This window comes from Phocoena sinus, chromosome 16 (assembly GCF_008692025.1).
Source record: "Phocoena sinus isolate mPhoSin1 chromosome 16, mPhoSin1.pri, whole genome shotgun sequence".
Taxonomy (NCBI): domain Eukaryota; kingdom Metazoa; phylum Chordata; class Mammalia; order Artiodactyla; family Phocoenidae; genus Phocoena; species Phocoena sinus.
In genome coordinates this window covers 73121554-73128044 of record NC_045778.1, presented here as the reverse complement: position 1 = coordinate 73128044, position 6491 = coordinate 73121554, and the positions used below count along the sequence as shown (strand labels likewise).

Below are 6491 nucleotides of genomic sequence, written 5' to 3'. Positions count from 1 at the left end.
AGTGCCAGAGCAGAGGCAGAAACAAAGTGCCACGAGAATGTGTGGGAAGAGATGGTCACCCCGGGAGTCTGGGGAGCCTTCTTGGAGGACGGGGATTCGCAGGTGGTCTTTGAGGTGACTGTGTATTAAATCAGATTAGTTAACGCTAAAAGTATGTGTCTTACAAGGACACTCTCACTGGATTTGGGGGCCACCCTAATTCAGCACGATCTCATCTCCATCCTCAATTACCTCTGTAAAGACCCTACGTCTAGATAAGGTCACATTCTAGATAAGGTCACATTTCCAGGTAGACACGAATTTTTGGAGGAGACTATTCAACCAACTACAGTTGTCAATGATGAAATCTTACAGATTTCACAAAATGTAGAGATTCTGCCTTCTCTTGAATGATCAGATCTGGCCCTGGTGGGCCTCCAGTAGACCGGGTCAGAGGGGCAGCTGGCCTTTCCCCAGGCACCAGGTGCCCTGCTCAGTTCTTCACCTGCCCAAGCCCTGCTTTAGTTCAGGTAGAGCTGTCACGGGGCCTCTGTGAGGCTGGAGTCTGCTTCCTGCTCTCCCATCTCCTTCCCAACACGTCCTTCATGACATACACTCATTTATTCTATGCATGAGTTGCTGGTTAATAGTATCTATTTCCAGAGTCAGAAGTATTTGATTCCAATTAGGGACACCAAGTTGAAACCCATGCAGTGTCAAAAATGCAGGTCAGGTGATAATTGAGAACCCTGGGACATAGGACAAGGAGGGAGGGTGTAGGCTCCCAGACCAGGCAAGCCATGCAGCTCCTGCTCTGATCCCTGTGTGATCTTGGGAAAGTAACTCAGTCTTAAGTAGCCTCAGTTTCACACCTGTGAAATGGGTATACTAACAGTTCCCTTCAATGTTGTGAGAACTTGAAATACTGTGTGTAAAGTGCCCAGCAGAGTCCTGGCATGTAGTAGAGGCTTAATAAGTGTCTGGTGAATAAATCATGCGTGAACTAGTTGTCTGAACTTTGAATCACTTGCAGCTAAAACAGGATAAATGGTTCAGATGCAAATAATAGTGTCCAAAACACACTGATGAAATCAGGAAAGAAGGTGATAGAATGTTCCAAGAAAGATTCCCCTTGGCCCTGCAATGCAATAAACTATGCATTTTTTTCAGTCAAAAGGGAATTCACTCCAAGATCAGTAAGTAGTCATTCCAGAAGTAGTAATAATGACAAACCTCAGTGGTTATCCCAACAGATGCAAAGTTTACATAATTAGGGAGCAAAGTCAGATATTTTTCCTACATCTAGGATAGCATTTCCAATTGTGTGTGTTCTAAAAAAGTTAATAGGTGTTCTGTGAAAAAAAAAACCGTTCCTGGTTAAACAATTTGGGAAAATCCTCAAGTATAAGAGTTTTCTTTACTGCAGGAATTTTCAGAGGCTTTAATATGTTAATATGGAGTATGAATTTCCTAAATTAGGATAGAACATGGAATATCTCCCAAATATATTTGGGCAGAGAAAAACCACCTTCCCCCATACCTTTTTTTGGAACTAGCGCTGCATGGAACACAGCACTGGGAAGACATACCACGATTTCTGATGAATACTGTCTCCCCACCAAATGCTAGATATTCTTGTAGGTTTCAGGAGGGCTCCAGTCCTTGATAGAACTGGCTGGCTGCACAGCCCTGTGAAAGGCTGATCAAAGGGCTATGGAAGGAAAGACACTGGGCATTGAGCCTGTCTGAACGATGTCACCTTTAAGGCAACTGGTGAGAGATTCCTGTAGGCTGCCTACAGACGGACCGAATAGGAAGGATTGGGGAAAGCCAGGACAAGGGTCCAGCTGCCCCACGTGGGCTCCCATCTGTCTCAGCTTCCAGATCCTCCAGGGCCAAATCTCATTTTCAGAGGAGCTTCCAGCTCAAGTGCTGGGACACAGATAGGGCTTCCTGGGGCCTGGGGTCGGAGGTTGCCTGTTTCTGAAGCTATCACCTTTAGGCTCCTTATTTCTCTGCCGCCAAACCCCACCAGCTGACTCTGCCCAGTAACCCCCTTCCCACCAAGACTCGAAGATGCAGGCAAAACTCATCAGCCTTACAATTTAAGCCCTAGATTCTACCTCTAAGTCATTCTTTTTTTTTTAAATAAGCTTTCTGTTTTTAATTAATTAATTTATATTTTTAAATTTTTGGCTGCGTTGGGTCTTCGTTGCTGCACACGGGCTTTCTCTAGTTGCGGCGAGTGGGGGCTACTGTTCGTTGCAGTGCATGGGCTTCTCATTGTGGTGGCTTCTCTTGTCATGGAGCACGGGCTCTAGGCATGCGGGCTTCAGTAGTTGCAGCGCGTGGGCTCAGTAGTTGAGGCTTGCGGGCTCTAGAGCGCAGGCTCAGTAGTTGTGGCGCATGGGCTTAGCTGCTCTGCAGCATGTGGGATCTTCCCAGACCAGGGATCGAACCCGTGTCCCCTGCATTGGCAGGTGGATTCTTAACTGCTGCGCCACCAGGGAAGTCCTAACTCATTTTTATAACTCCTCTGCTCATATCTCTTGACAGTTCAGTCACATGACTCTCCTAGCTGCAAAGGAGACAAGGAAATGAATCTTTGACCTGGGTGCCCTTGTGTCCACCTGAAAATCAGGGCTCTCTTAAAAAAAAAAAAAAGAAGGGGATACTGGGAGGATAGTGGGAGGTAACTTGCAGTCTGCTACAACATCCTTAACTTTGGCCAAGACATTCTTTTTGTTGGTTTTATTGTATTTGTTTACTTTTTAAAAACATAGTCACAGGTAGACTATTTTTCTTTTTAAATATTTACTTATTTGGCTGCGCTGGGTCTTCATTGTGGCAGGCGGGATCTTTAGTTGCGGCATGCGGACTCTTAGTTGCAACATGCAGGATCTAGTTCCCTGACCAGGGATCAAACCTGGGCTCCCTGCATTGAGAGTGCAAAGTCTTAACCACTGGACCACCAGGGAGGTCCCTATTTTATTATTTTTTTATTAATTTTTTTATCGGAGCATAGTTGATTTACAACATTGTGTTAGTTTCTGCTGTACAGCAAAGTGAGTCAGTTATACATATACACTTATCCACTCTTTTTTAGATTCTGTTCCCATATAGGTCATTACAGAGTATTGAATAGCATTCCCTGTGCTGTACAGTAGGTTCTTTTTTTTTTAGAAAGCACTTTTTAATTATTTATTTATTTATTAAATATTTAGTTATTTATTTATTTGGTTGTGTGGGTGTCTTAGTTGCAGCAGGTGGGCTCCTTAGCTGTGGCATGCGAATTCTTAGTTGCGGCCTACATGTGGCATCTAGTTCCCCAACCAGGGATCGAACCCGGGCCACCTGTGTTGGGAGTGTGGAGTCTTAACCACTGCACCACCAGAGAAGTCCCCAGTAGGTTCTTATTAGTTATCTATTTTATATATAGTAGTGTGTATATGTCAATCCCAATATATCCCTCCCCCTTTTCCCCCTTCATAAGCATAAGTTTGATTTCTACATCTGACTCAATTTCTGTCTTGTAAATAGGTTCATTTGTACCACTTTTTTAGATTCCACATATAAGCAATATCATCTGATATTTGTCTTTCTCTGTCTTACTTACTTCACATAGAATGACAATCTCTAGGTCCATCCATGTCGCTGCAGATGGCATTATTTCATTCTTTTTTATGGCTGAGTAATATTCCATTGTATATATGCACCACATCTTTTTTATCCATTCCTCTGTTGATGGTCATTTAGGTTGCTTCCATGTCCTGGCTATTGTAAATAGTGCTGCAGTGAACACTGGGGTGCATGTATCTTTTCGAATTACGGTTTTCTCCAGATATATGCCCATGAGTGGGATTGTTGGATCATACGGTAGCTCTATTTTTAGTTTTTTAAGGAACCTCCATACTGTTCTCCATAGTGGCTGTATCAATTTACATTCCCACCAACAGTGCAGGAGGGTTCCCTTTTCTCCACACATCCTCTCCAGCATTTGTTGTTTGCAGATTTTCTGATGATGCCCATTCTAACTGGTGTGAGGTGATACCTCATTGTGGTTTTGATTTACATTTCTCTAATAATTAGTGATGTTGAGCAGCTTGTCATGTGTTCTTGGCCATCTGTATGTCTTCTTTGGAGAAATGCCTATTTAGATCTTTCGCCCATTTTTTGATTGGGTGTTTTATTAAAAATTTCATACATGTTCACTGATGAAAATCTGAAAAATGTTGGCAATTTTCAAAAAAAGAGCTATCTATGACCACTAATCATGCTTCCTAGAGATAACTATTATTAACACTGCATATAAATGTTCCCTCCCCGTCCTGCCCAATTTTGAGGTCATGTCTTAAATTTGATGTTATATCCTGCTTTTTCACCATATTTTTGCACGTCATTGAAAACCCTTCACAAGTATTTTTAACAATGACAATCATATGGCTGTAATTATATGTACTATGATTTACTTAGTCATTCCTCTAATGGTTATTGAAATTGCTAGCAATTTTTCATTATTAACAGTAAAGAACATTTCCTGGGTTTTGACCTCATTTTGGATTATTTCCCCAGGGTTGATTCCTAGAAGTGAAATTACTGGTTCACATGGGCTGACCTTTGAAAGTTTCTTGATATACAATGCCAAATTGCTTTCTTGAAAGCTGATTCACCTCACTTCCTCCAGGATTGAGAAGAAATATAGGTTTAAAAAAATCATATTGGCCTTACTTTCGTGAGGGTGGTGGTCAACTGACTGTGGAAACATCCTCCTCTGTGCCCTGTTACCTAACTGTCATCCTGTCACACAGCTGATGTCTTCGTGCTGTAGAAAGGACGGGGGTCATGGATACTGTAGCCCACAGATGGGCAGCCTCCATGATCTCATTAATGTTCCAGAGAGATCTTTGGCCACAGCCCTGTGCCTCATGTGTTGGATGAGGCAGACCATCTCATCAATACTGTCATTTCCACCCTTCTCAATATTTTCCTGTTTCTGTGTGTCCCTGGCTGGTTCTTTGAGAGCAAGATGACCACTGCAGTCCAGCCTGTCCATTCTGAAGGGTCAGTTTCACTGATGTCCTTAGCTCCTTCCATAACCAGTTGCCTTGGTGATGTTGTCACCAACTCTTTAGGAGATGGACTTGAGGCCAATCTTCGGGGCTGTAACAGACACAGGGTAAGTTCCCCAACCAGAGCAGCAACATCTGCTGTCAAATAAACCTGGATATGAGACAACCAAAGAAAGCTGAAGGTTTGCCTTCTGCACGCCTGAAGAGGAGAGCTCTCTGCCTTTCCTTTTCAAAAAAGAAAAAATTAAAAAGACCTTTTTATTTTAGAACAGTTTAATATTAATAGCAAAACTGCAAAGATAGTATAGAGAGTACCCATATACCCACACCCAGTTTCTCCTATTATTAACATCTTACATTAGCATGGTACATTTGTCACAATGCATGAACAGTTATTGACGCACTATCACTAACTAAAGTCCATACTTTATTCAGATTTCCTTAGTTTTTACCAAGTGTCCTTTTTCTGTTCCAGAACCCCGTATAGGACGCTGCGTTATATTAGTTACCATATCTCCTTAAGCTTCTCCTGACGGTGATAATTTCTCACACTTCCCTTGTTTTTGATGACTCTGACAGCTTTGAAGAGTACTGGTCAGATATTTTGCAGAATGTCCCTCAGTTGGGATTTGTTGGTTCCACCCTCACCTCCCTTGGCTTTTTTTTTTCTTTTTTTAACATCTTTATTGGAGTATAACTGCTTTACAATGGTGTGTTAGTTTCTGCTTTATAACAAAGTGAATCAGCTATACATATACATATACCCCCATATCTCCTCCCTCTTGCGTCTCCCTCCCACCCCTCTAGGTGGTCACAAAAGCACCGAGCTGATCTCCTCTCCTTTGGCTTTTGGTAGGAGGACCACGGAGGTAAATTACCATTCTCATCGTATCAAGGGTGTATGCTATCAGCGTGGTAGCACTGTTGGTGTTAACCTTGATCAACGGGCCTAGGTGGTGTTTGTCAGGTTTCTTCCCTGTAAAGTGACTTGTTCCTCCTCCTTTTATTACTGTGCCCTTTGGATGAAAGTTACTATGTGCAGCCCGTGCTTACGCACTGGGGAGTTATGCTTCACCTCCCCGAGAGCAAAGTATTTACATAGTTATTTAGAATTCTTCTGCATGGAAGATTTGTGTATTCTTCCCCATTACACATTTGTTTATGTATTCGTTCATTTATTTATATCAGTATGTACTCATGGCTTCCTCTTGTGCAAATTATACATATATATTTTTATAACAGCTTTATTGACATGCACCACACAATTAACCCATTTAAAGTATACAATTCAGTGTTTCTTTTAGTATACCCAGAGTTGTTGGAATCAGGGCAGACACAGAATCACTTTCCCATCCAGGGCAGCAGCTGCTGTCAAATAAACCTGGACATGAGACAACCAAAGACAGTTGAGACAACCATAGCCACAATCAACGTTAGAATATT

The 6491-nt window shown here is 42.3% G+C and overlaps 1 non-coding gene across 1 annotated transcript; it reads right to left on the bottom strand.

The window, feature by feature from the left end:
- Nucleotides 1–2884: 2884 nt before the first annotated feature.
- On the bottom strand, nt 2885–2957 carry TRNAE-CUC. Its single transcript has one exon. It is a non-coding gene; the product is annotated as a tRNA-Glu (tRNA).
- Between the last annotated feature and the right edge of the window lie 3534 nt (nt 2958–6491).